This window comes from Taudactylus pleione, unplaced genomic scaffold, assembly GCF_031769625.1.
Source record: "Taudactylus pleione unplaced genomic scaffold, aTauple2 ptg000479l, whole genome shotgun sequence".
NCBI classification, from domain to species: Eukaryota; Metazoa; Chordata; class Amphibia; order Anura; family Myobatrachidae; genus Taudactylus; species Taudactylus pleione.
This window is the reverse complement of record NW_028284881.1, coordinates 15605749-15618585: the sequence shown is the minus strand read 5'-3', so window position 1 is coordinate 15618585 and position 12837 is coordinate 15605749. Positions and strand designations below refer to the sequence as shown.

Genomic DNA, 12837 nt, shown 5'->3' with positions numbered 1-12837 from the left:
ACGTGTGCTGTGCCATCATCCCACCAGGGTCATAGCATAGAGGCGAAGTAGACAGCTCAGAAGCACACTCCTCTCCAATAGAATTGAGTTTTATACTTGGTGCACTGTACTGTAGGCCCCAGCATGCCTGCAAATGCATTTGATGTATTTAGAGGTGTGCTTGGTTGTTACTCTGCCATCTGTACTGTAACTTGTCCAGTATAACTCTCGACTAGACAAGTCGCTCTTTGCCATTACTGTTAATACTTGGGTCAACATAATGAAGCAAGGTAAAGGCTATAGGCTTAAACTTCAAAACATATCCAAATTGACTGTATAGAATTAAGGCTCTTTTGTAGCATAGAAGAGAGCCTTTTAAATCTTCTAATCCCCTATTTATGGGTATATCAGATTTATGGGTGCACACGATCCCCTGCTCACACCGCACACCCTACACCCATACTCTATACTTACCTCTCCACCAGAGCTGCAGAAATCACTGGTAAAATGCCATCTGTACCATTAAAACAGGGCACCTCAGGGCAGTGCTGCTCGGGCTGTCATTATCTGTTTATCATCATTCTCACTTATAGCTTCCTTTTCTTTTGTCCACAGCATCTCATGGCCATCCCTATCTCCTCCCTGGCTAACTCCCCCTCCATACTGTAACACCCAGGACTCAAACCTATTACTTCTCACCTGGCAGTCAGACACCTTACACATGGAGCTACCTGCCCCACAATTTCTGATGGTACCTCTGAATTCAGCCACCGATTCCTGTCCAAGGTGTTACCAGCACACCTAGAGTACCCTTGCCGGTGAGTTCAGCTGCCGACACACAGTACATGCATGGAGCTCTCCAACTCTGATATTTGCTGCACTCTTTCTATACCTTTAGTCGGTGATCTACACTGCCGCCTCCTTGCTTCTGCAAGGCTGTTCTGAAGGACAAATCCAGCTTTCTCCTACATCTAGAGCTATTCTGCATAATTGTGTATCATTACTGCTGCCATTGAATTCACACTGCATGTGGCAGTGACATCTGGATAACAGTGATAAAACAGGATCGGTACCCCTTCATCATCATACGGAACAAATCATGACTGGCATGTATTTCCCGAGGAGGCCACACCATTTATTTTCTTTTATCCCTATTTCAAAAATAGGGAGGTGGGGCAAAGATCTTTCTGGCCCAAAGCACCAAAAAGTCTAGCTACAGCTCTGGGGTCCACAAGGAGACTGCACATGGGTCTTTTCCTCCTCTCATAAACTGCCCCAGCCCAGATTTACTCCAGTTTCCGCTGCAGGAACGGAAATCCTAATTTGTGTAAAAGAGGGAAGCAGGTTATATCTAAGTGATTAAATGAAATACACTGTTATTATACTACAGGGTGTTATTTCTGCATCCTTCTGCTGATAATTTTCTAAACACAATAATCACTCAGTTTAGACGCCCCTAGACTGCTTCTAAGGTGACAAATATAAAAGTATGATAGTGCTGTACCTGCTGCTATAGCTGAAACATTACTCATTATAAAAATGACACCTATTGTGTGAAGCTAGTCTCGCTAAGTACTTTCTGTGTACCACTATGACTGAGAGAAGGGCTGCTCAAAACAAAGTGCTTGATAAAAATGTGATATTATAGAATTAAGTCAAGTGTTCTACTATTTCATTTCCCATGATAATGTGTTCATTGCAAAACATTTATTTTTGTACCTTGGCTAAACACATAGAATACAATTAAGACTATTAATTACTATACAAAAAGTGGCTTGCAAATGTATTCATCACCTAAAGAGTCAACATACAGTTCTATAGACTGTATTTTTACTGGAAACCAGTAGGCTCTTAAAGTTCCTTTACAAACTCATAATTAATTATTTGTCTGCAGGTTTGTTTGTCTTTTTTAAATAAAAATAGAAAAATGCTGCTTGTATAAGTATTCAACCCCTATGCCGTGAAAGCGACAAGTTTACGCAGATAAAAGATATTGCCCTAGCAATAGGCTTTCAATTAGCCTCTACCTGTGAATCATTAGAAAGGGCCAGCTTTTATGGATAAAAGAACCCCTAATTCAAATGACATTCAAATAACATTGGTCATCTATGGGGTGCCTATTTTTGCACCATAAAACATAAGGAATTGCAGGAATTGAGAGTGTTCTTTTTAAGAGGCATTTTTATCAAAATGCAGCATTAAGTATGATATGCGTATGTGCGAGTTGTTATACGGTGAAGTGGTCAAAATCCCTAACGTTAGTGAAAAAAAATTGTTTTGCTGAGCATACAGTTTTCCACCATATTTAGAAGTAGTGAACATATATTGAATTACATTTTTTAGGGCAGGATTGTTTATTTGAACTGACGATGGTGGAAGCATTACCTTTTTAATTGTTGGTAACAATTAAATCAGAGGTGTTTAAAACTCCACCATGAACCTATTAATTTAGGGGCCCATTAACCACAATCCGCATATGAAATGCGGTTGTGATCCGATAATGTTATCAGGTCTCGTATTGTGACATATATAAATATCGCTGGAATGTATTAATATTCGTGAGCCGGGACAAAGCTTGCGAGAAAGCTCTGACCCTGGCGGATGAGGAGCACACAGGTTTACTCACCCATTTGTTTTTGCATCCTCCTTTTGTAGATGTAGTCGCTCTGCGCATGTGCAATAGGTCCTGAGTTTCCAGACACTGTACAGTTCCAGCATCAACAAAAGAATCAGTTGTCCGGATGGAAAGAGGACAGTAGAATTGTGGCAGGCTCCCTCAGAGGTAAGTAAAGGTTACACTTCTTCTACATATATAATATTTTACCTAACTTTCTCTTGCACTGCTGTGCTCCAGTTAGCCTGTGTGATGAATGGGTGAGCTGCTACTAACAGTCCCCGGCAGTTCACCACTGATGTCTGCTCAGCTGTGACTGTGATTTGTGAGGCAAAGCAGAGCAGGAGAATGAGCGTATGATGCCTCCATATTGCTCTCTCTCAACTGAAGAACGGAGTGAAGCCTCTATGTTAGTAAGGCTGCCTCTGAAAATAATTTACAGTTACATCATGGTACTGTAAATCTGGGCTAATCACATTTCCCGTTAGAGCTATAGAAAATGCAGTCAGCTTTCTAAATGGATGCCAATTTTAGGACATGGAGAATATTTTTGTGAAATCTCTTCCAAAAGCCCTGTGATACATTTAAGTTAAACTAATGAGAAAACAGTGTAAAAAAATATGTTTTTACTAGAGATGGACTGGCTAGGTTCTCAGAGAACTGAGCCCACCCAAACTTCCAGGATCCGGGGATCAGAGACACAGCTCAGATCTCCAAGCCTGCCTGAATCCCTATCCGAGGCAAAAACCACAAGATCCTGCTGTCGGATCTCACGGTTTTTCCTCGGGAGCCAATTTCAAAAGTCCCATTGAAATCAATAAGCTGACCGCTGATTGGCTGAGAGAGCCCGAAGTATCCCCCGAATGTACTGCTGGCCAACCCACCCATTCCTCTTTCTTCCTCTTACCACCTCTTCTCTACGGCCCTTCCACATTCTCTCAATTTTTACTCTCACTCACTCACCTTTTTAACCTCTACCACTGGCACTGACCCATTCTCCTTTAAATATTATCTTGTGTCTCCCATTTTAACAAAAACCCTTGCTTGATTCTATCTCCCTTTGTAGCCAAACCTTTGGAAGAACTCACCATTCAACGTCTGTCTACTTTCTTTCTCTCTCACTCCATGCATGACCCACTTTAGTCTGACTTTTGCTCCCTGCACTCCACTAAAACCTAACCTTACCAAGGTCACTAATTATCTTCTCATTACTAAATCTCTGGGTTACTCTTCCATTCTTATTCTCCTGGACCTGTCTCCTGACTTTGACACAGCAACCCTCTATTTGTTCAAACTATCCTGTCTCTTGAGCTCCATAACACTGTTCTCTCTTGGCTTGGGTGTGGTAAGTATTACCGCCGGACGCATGGCCGGCGGTTCAAATCCCGTCAGCGGCTGCCCGGCAAGGGTGAAAATCCCAATCGTCCTAAGGTAAGTATCGCTAACCTAATTCCCTATCCTAACCCTCCCTTAGGGGTGCCTAACCCTAACCTCCCCCCCAAGTGCCTAACCCTAATCCCCCCGGTCTCCGCTGCCTAAACCTAAGTCTCCCGGGGGGTGCCTAACCCTAACCTCCCCCCGGGGGTGCCTAACCCTAACCCTCCCCCTAACCTAATCCTAACCCTCCCAGGGGGGTGCCTAATCCTAAATCCCCCCGGGAGCCCTAAACCTAAAACGGCTGCCCTCGCCCGGCGCCCAGCTTACCTTCGTTCGGTATGCCAGGCGTCGGTCATCCGGCGTCTGGTTAATGACAGGCGTCGAGTTTTCGATGCCTGTCATTAGTACCACGCTGGGATTACAGTGTCTGGTAGCCAGCGGTCGGGATTTAGATCTTTCTAAATACTCCCTCTCTGTCATTTCTTCCAACTCTACCTCCCCCTCTCTCCCTCTTCCTGTTGGCATTCCTTAAGGCTCTGTCCTTGGTTCTTTTCTCTTTAAATATTGCATCCTTTGGTGCACTCATTAGCTCCTTTTTGCCTACAATACCACCTTTAGGCTGATTCACAAATTTACTTCTTGTTCCCTAATCTCTCCACCACCACCTCTCTCTCATCTCCGTTTCTCTGCCATGTTATCCTGAATGTCTCAGCATTTTCTTAATTTCAATATTTCTAAGACTAAGCTTATTGTTTCCCCCACCCCCTAAGGTCCCCTTTTTCTCCTCATCTCTCTCTTATCGTTGACAACAATCTCCTGTCCCTCAAATCCACTGCCTTTCATATTATCCCTGATTCCTCCTAATACTTCACCTCTACGTTCATGCTGTACCCCAATCCTGCTGCTTCCACTTCTACAACATCTTCAGAATATAACCTTTCCTCAACCTTGAGGCTACCAAATCTCTTATTCATGCATAGGAGCTGCACTGTGCATGTGCAGATCTAGTCCTGCGATGTTATTTATTTATGATTAACATACTGCTGGCAGTTGGGCGTGGCAAAGTGGAGCCTTCCATAAAATGGGAGCATGTTGGCCCTGTTTGTTGATAGATGAGTGCGCCACTGTGCAGACTTTAGACCTCACCCCTCCAGGGATACTTCATGCCCTGTTCCAAGATGGTCACCAAGAACACTACTGAGCATGTACAGGGCCATCTTGTTTTTACTGTGTACTGTTTAGCTTCTATGCTCCTATGAGAGACCTGGATAATACCTGCAGAACAGCAACCTGCACTGCTACCCATTTGCAATACACACTCACCTGCCTGTAAGCTGCACGGAGTCCCACTTTGCTCAAGCTCCGCTCCATCACCAGTGAGTATGGACTGTATCTAATATACATCAATAAACTAACTGGTTAAGTAACTGGGCTGTTCGTATTTTGAGTCATACGCTGGTGTGTGCCTACATAACTTTGCAATATTAACACTAAAGCAAAGGGCCAGGTGGACCTGTGTGTGTAAAATGCAAAGCATTCATTGTGACTGTGCCTAAAGCCTGTGCTGGTGAAGAAGAGTGTGATGTAATGTAACCATATCCATAATATTGTTATATACCATCTGACATGCCAAGCATATGAGCTGGAGGAAGAGGAGAAGCTGCTGTAACTATATAAGGTCTGGCGCCCAAGTTATTCGAAAGAACTGTTGCTGCATGTGTCTATACCTGTATCTATATGTGTGACTGTTATAAAGCTTAAATGGGCAGGGACCCCCTTCTCAAGTATTGCCCACACCCTGAAGAGCTAGCCTGAGGCAATAGGAGGTGTGTCAATCCAAACGCACCTTGCACAACACCGCACACTGAAGAGGGGTTACATCTATAATACATGGTAAAGAGGGCCTGATTCAGACCCGGACGCAAATCTTTGTTCGCTCGTACGCATTCGATTTTTTGGAACCACGCATGCGTCCGGGTATCACAGCGCATGTGCGTCCGTATCTTTGCAGTAATTTTTCTATCGCTCGTATACACAGCGAGCAGGAAGTGACCTGTGTAATTTGATTGACAGAATGGTCCGTTTATGGGTGGTGACGGGGGTGGAGATGTGAAAACACAGGCGTGTCAAGCCGTTTTTTGGGCGTACATTTATTTTCTGCTGCGAGTGGAAAATGTGAGCGGAAGTAGTGATACGTCACTGTGTGATCCGGTTTCCATTCTGACTGCTCGTTCAGCTTGTGCTAGGGTATTGGATCTCGCAAAGACGATAGTGTCTTCGTAGCTACCTAAGGGAATCGATGTTGTTTTTGTTTTGTTTTTAAAAGGCACAAATCCAATCACCTAATAATTGGATAACCTATGTTGATATTTGAAATGTACCTGTGGTATTTTCTAATATACGATCACGTTTTGTTTTTTTTTGTACATTTTGTTAAAGCACAAATCCAATCACCTAATAATTGCTTAGCTTGTGTTATTTTTTACTTACCTGTTAACTTACGTTCACATTATTTATTTTTTTGGGGGGGGTTAATAATTTTTTTTTGTGATTATTTTTTTATGTTACATTTGTAATGTTTTTAAGTATGTTTGATAGAGTAACTTTTACCCAGTTGCCAATGAAATTTCATACAATTTATAATGTTTAATTTTTTTATTTGTAAATAAATAAATTTTTGAAACCATGTTTTTTTCTGGTTTTTGGTAGACAATGTTCAAATTAAATTTTAAACTCAAAAGCAAATAAGAGACAATAGCCAAAAAAAAGAAAAAACAAGAAAGGAGATGGAGGTTTTTTTGGTGCACAAATATGGGGCAAACACAGAGATGGATATTGGGACATTTAGCCAGTGCTGTCAACGCCTTCTTGGGCGCTTGGCCTGTTGTTATTGGTCACAAGATGATTTATGCGTGCGGCTGGCCTGGCCAGAGGCAGATGTTGTTTCCTCTGGCCTAGGCCTAGGGCTAGACACATTTTGGAGGGATGGCTGATGTTGCGCCAGAGGTGGAGAGCCTTGATGGTCCTACAGGAAAGGAGGGTGGCTCCAACATGTGCATGAGGACAAGCTGCTCCAGGGCAGTTGCAATTCTCCTATTGGCTGCAGCAGTTTCCTCCAGGGCGTCCGCTACCCGCAGCAGATTGGCGTCCATCCTCAACAGAATCTCAGTGTTCTTATGTGTTTTATCATTGAGATCTGTGAGGAGGGCCACTGCCTGAGAGGGAGTTTGCCCTGGAGTGGCCACCACAGGGTCCCCAGGTGAATCTATTGGTTCCTCCCCTGCGGAGCCAGCAGATCTACTGCGACCAAAGCTCACCTCTGGAGCAGACTCTTCCTCTTCTGTGCCTGTAAGAAAAAGAAATTATTTTACAATTTTGATCATTTTAATCTTATGTTTTTAATCAAAATATAAATATTATACAACATTTACCTGCGGCAACATGTGGAGCCGCAAAGTCTGGCATGTCTGTGTCCATGTTGGACACGCCAAACACCTCCTCTTCCTGCTCACACCCCTGTGCCAGCTCCTCCAAATCAGTCAGCTCAAGTGACACAGGGGTTGGCCCACCGCCTGTCCCACCTGCATGCCTAGCCCTATCTGCCAGTTTTTGTTTGAGCCAGTATTTGAAGTCGCTCCATCTGTTTTTTTCAAAAGGTGAATTAATTTGACATTTTTCAGATAACATTTGAAATTGGTTACTGCATTAACGTACCGCCTTTTGACTTCTTTTGTCGACCGGTAAAAATCACCCACTCCATTGACAGCACTGGCTATGTCCTCCCAAAGTTTTCATCTCTGTGTTGCACCCATATTTCGGTGTGCCAGCGAGAGGTTGTCTATGCATATTTGAACCAAAACCTCCATCTCCTTTCTTTTGTGGCTGCCTCTTTTTTTTTGGCCCTTGCCTCAACACCTTTATAAATAAAATTTAAAGATTAATTTTTCAGTTTTTGTATAGTTTCCAATCATGGGCTAAATATTTCTGTGTACTTACTGTACTTTGAGGTACTGAATTTTGGCTTAGCTGCTCCTCCGTGGTAATTTTTCCACAAATGATTTTAGCAGACCAATTTTGGCCTGTCGTGACGTATTTATAGATACGTGTGCATTATACGGCCGCATCATGCTTTGTGCGCGGCTATTTGGCGTCATTGATTTGTGTGGGAAAGTGAAGCCTATTTAAGGGTTATTGATTTCAGCCTTTCAGTGTGCATTGAGGTTGTTTGGTCGTGGTCGGAGTTTGTTGGTCGGAGTCTGTTGGTCGGAGTCTGTTGGTCGGAGTTTGTTTGCACAAAACTATTGTCTGTTCTCTTGAAGGTAGGTTTTTATTTAGTTTTTTCAATAAAAATGGTGTTTATTTGTAAAGTTTGTAATACATGTTTGAACTTTGATTACATTTACTGGTTGGATTGGCGAAGAGACTTTAGTTTTTTTTCCCCTTTGCAATTTGTTGTGTCGCCTGGGTGTGGTAAGTAGATGTTCCTTATTTCCTTTTTTGTTGGTGTTTTTTAAAAGTATAACATATTCTGGTCATGATCAGCCTGTGCAGATTGTTGTGCCTAAACACATGTTGGTTTTGCAAATAATGTTTAATTTGTGTTGACTATTTTTACAACAAGTGTTGGGCTTTTTTTTGGCGTAATCAAGTTGCGTACTTTTTTTGCGATCTCATGTCTTTAGGTCAAGCATACTATAATGCGATAATAGGAATTGTGGCAAAGTATTTTTGCGTTATCATGTCTTTAGGTCAAGCGTACTATAATGCGATAAAAGGAATAGTAGATTTGTTTTTTGAGTTATCATGTCTTTAGGTCAAGCATACTTTATTTTTTTTAATGTACAACATAACTTAACCTCATCTGTGTAGTGCATGCAGTGTTGTTGTTGTGGGCTTAGCCTGCCTTGATGATTCTTAAATATTCACTACCCTTTTGTTTGTTATTTAAAAAAAAAAAAAAAACATGTAGGATTTCGTGAAGATGTCCCTGCCCAACCCTGTAAGATTCTGCCAGTTTTTTGCTAAGATAAGTATATTTAACATTTTTAAAATTATGAATCTAATAATTTTTTGGGTAACATTTCAGACTGATGTTGGTCATCTCATAGTGGCGATGGTCCCAGACCCCGACCAACCTGGACATCCTCCTAGGCGTAGGCCTCGTAGGCATGCAAGGCCCCAGATATTGCAAACACATGTCACCCTTTTTGGAATGCCAGATAATGTGGTGTTAAGGCGTTACCACCTACCACCAAAAATTATCCTAGACACTCTTTCATTAATAGAGAGTGATCTTGAAAGGCAAATTAACAATCCAACAGCAATACCACCACTAATGCAGTTTCTGTTGGTGTTACATTTCTGTGCCTCAGGATCCTTCCAGACCACAGTGGGAGTAGTGGCTGGCATTTCCCAGGCCTCCTTTTCCAGGATCCTGAGGTGCGTGATGGATGCTCTGTTTAAGCACCTCCATCATTTTATTCATATGCCATTGGATATGGGGTCCCTTGCTGTGGTTAAGCAAAATTTTTTCAAAATTGCTGGCTTCCCACACATCATAGGGGTTGTGGATGGCACTCACATACCATAGCAGTGCTGGGGGCTATTTTTTGGAACTGTAAACATTTTCACTCTATGAATGTAATGGTGGTATGTGATGCCTCCCTCCAGATCCTGTCCCTAAATGCTAAGTTCCCCGGCAGTGCACATGATTCGTTTGTCATCCAGCAATCAGGGCTTTGGCAAAAATTAAACAACCTACAAGCTGGTGATGCGTGGCTTCTGGGTAAGTTGGACACATAATTTTATGACCTTACACTTTTTTTGTATGTGTTTCGAATTGTGTTTTTTTTTTCACACAGGAGACAGTGGTTATCCTTGCATGCCCTGGCTGCTCACTCCTTATTTGGTCCCTACACCAGGGCCACAAAGTCAATATAATTCCACACTTACTGCCACCAGGCAGGTGGTGGAGCGCTGTATTGGCCTTTTAAAAGGCCGATTTAGATGCCTCCACCGCTCTGGTGGCGACCTAATGTATTTGCCGGCTATGGTTTCCAAAATTGTGGTCCTGTGTGAGATATTTCATAGCATCGCCATAAGGAGTGGTGTCACAATGCAGCCAGAGGATGCCTTGCCGGAGGATGGCCCCCCTGAGGTTGGTTATAGGAGAGTGTCTGTGGGGGCCATACACGATGATGTGGTGTTGCGTTATTTCAGGTAAGTTTATTTTTTTAAAATTTTAAAATACATATATAAGAAGGAAATTTATGTATTTTCAAATTCCAATGTTTGACTTTTTTTTTCTCATATTTTATGTTTTTCAAACACAAAACAACAACCTGCATACTACCTGAAAAAAACCGACTGTGACAATTATGATCTAAATTTGGACTTTACCCCTGGACAAATGTGACTTTGGCCTGATTTTGGACAACATGTTGGCCTGCTACATCTACAACAAGTTCTTGATTATTTTTTTTGGGTGTGTGTATAAACCTGTTTTATTCAGTTGTGTGCATTAAAATTTTTATTTAAAAACCTTGTTTGTAATTATTCATTTTACCCAAAAAATATAATGGCAAAAAATTAAATTGGCCATTAACTTTGAAGTTTGGGGCCTAGTGTAAACTGATGAAAATAAATGTACATGTTTTATTTTTTTATTTTTATTTTTTTGGCCAATTTTTAAGCATGTTTACAAATATTTAAAGACATATTTGTATTTAGGAAAACACATTTTTTTTTAAAACTGCGACAACAATGCGTTAACTACATTTGGGTATTAGGGAGTACCAGTATGGAGTGAATGACAAATACAACCATGATGTTTTATTGTATTGGTTAAAAATTAAAAGAAAAATGACCCAGAATGTATGTAAAGACATTGTTATCAAAGAAACAAAATTATTTGGAAAATACAAAAACCTTTTAAAAATAAACAACATTGTTTGGAGTTTCAAATGATTTAGACCAAAAAAACCAATACCCATTCTACACATACACACATATTGTTTGTCCTTGGTTTATAATGTGTGAGGCAAGGAATGAGAGTTTATTTCTTTAAACAGATTTATTTGTTAAACAAACAAAAACAAAAATATAAAAAAAATTACGGATGGTGCAAGCAAACCAACATTTGGATCAAATGGGCACGCATCCGGTGCATTTCGGCCAATATGGATTCGCATCTGTGGCTCTGTTGAAAGAGAATTGTGTATATTAATAAACAATATAATATAATTTTTGGAAAAGGACAGTATGATTAACCAAGAAAACATTTTAACATACCAAGCAAATTGTGTTTCCCATTTTTCAGTATTGGCAAAAATCTGCACAATGTCCATTTTTAAAATAAAAACATAACAGGAAAATATAAATTTTGTCAAGTTTAAAAGGCATTACCTCATAATAGGAGTGGGTAGACCAATCTCTTTTGCATCAGAACTAAGCCTAACACAATTAGCCAATTTTTGGTAGAAAAAAAATGACCAAGCCACACAAGTCATGTATTGGGCTGTGTCATATGCAAAATGCAAAAACGTCACTTTATTTTTCAAAGTATTTTTTATTTTAAAAATTGCAGATTTTTTAAACAATGTAATTTGGATGTACACAACAAAAAGATATTTTAAATAAAAAAATAAGGGTCTTATTTTGGCAAAAGTAAGGTGACAAAACAAAAAAAATAAAAAAACATTGTGAGTGCCTCCATGTGACCAATTCTTTAAAAGTAAAAACTCAAAAAAAACAGTATGTATAATCCACCACCAAACAAAGTAATTGATTTTGAATGTCCTTACATTTGAATACTGGATTCAACATTGTATGCATATAGGGCACATTTACTGTATTGACTTGCACAAAAGGCAAAAAAATTACCTGAGGATTCCGGGACAGGGTCAGAGTGGGACGATTCTTCCTCCGAGGGGGACGTCGGCCAATGCATGTGGGAAGAAGAAGGGGTAATTTGGGATGCTGACAAAGGGGAGGGAGTGGACAATAGGGATGGTTGATCAGAGGAGGGAGTGGTAATTTGGATGTGTAGGTCAGGGGAGGAAGTGGTAATTTGGGATTGGGGTCCAGGAGCGGGAGGGGAAATAGTGATGGCCAGGTCAGGGGAGGGTGGTGAAATTTGGGAGGAGTGGGCAGGGGATGGCATTGGTGGAGTTGGGGATAGTTGTCGTGCAGGCCTTCTGCGGCGTCTCAGTATCTGCTCTTGCCCTAAATGATGCTTATTTTTAATTTAATACATAATTTTGAGTTTTTGAAACAAAAAACATAACATATTCACGTACTTTTAATCCCCCACCCCAAAAAAAAAACATAAAAAAAATAACATCTAGGTCTCATTTATCAAAAAACAAGGCCATACTGCACACATTTACACGCATTAAGGCTTATTTACATTTGCACATGCATGAAGGCTAATTTACATTAGCAAAGTACATTATGCAACTAAGATTGGCATAGACATGGAACCATTCACATATACACTTACGCCGACGGATCTGCATCCGCAGAAATTCCAGCAGGCCAGGTGACCTGCGGCGCAGGTCTGACCATCGCCACTCGAGTTGCCCGTTGGTCCTGCGAAAACCCATGGAACGCAGTCGGCGATGCACCTCCACATATGCTACGCTTTATGAGGTTGGTGATGGGGGGCAGCCTATTTGTCAAGCGCTGGTCCATCACCTCGGTCAGGACCAGCAACTCCCACCATGTGAATGCACTGGCTCTCATGATGGCAATGATTTTTTTTTTACCCAAAACAGTTTTATTACAGGTACCAAAATAAACTGATTGGCTAATGTACTTTCATAAATAACATAGGAAAAATTCTATTGGTTAATGTTTGAGTCATGTGA

The 12837-nt window shown here is 41.1% G+C and overlaps 1 long non-coding RNA gene across 2 annotated transcripts in view; it reads left to right on the top strand.

The window, feature by feature from the left end:
* Positions 1–12837, top strand: part of LOC148503001 (uncharacterized) — a 61955-nt gene that overhangs the window by 4214 nt on the left and 44904 nt on the right. The window contains exons 1-2 of one of the 2 annotated variants that reach the window (XR_015869954.1): positions 606–797; positions 2635–2761. This is a non-coding gene — a long non-coding RNA (uncharacterized LOC148503001). Of the gene's footprint in view, positions 1–605; positions 798–2634; positions 2762–12837 lie in introns of those variants that run through there. The other variant, XR_015869953.1, reaches the window with a different exon arrangement.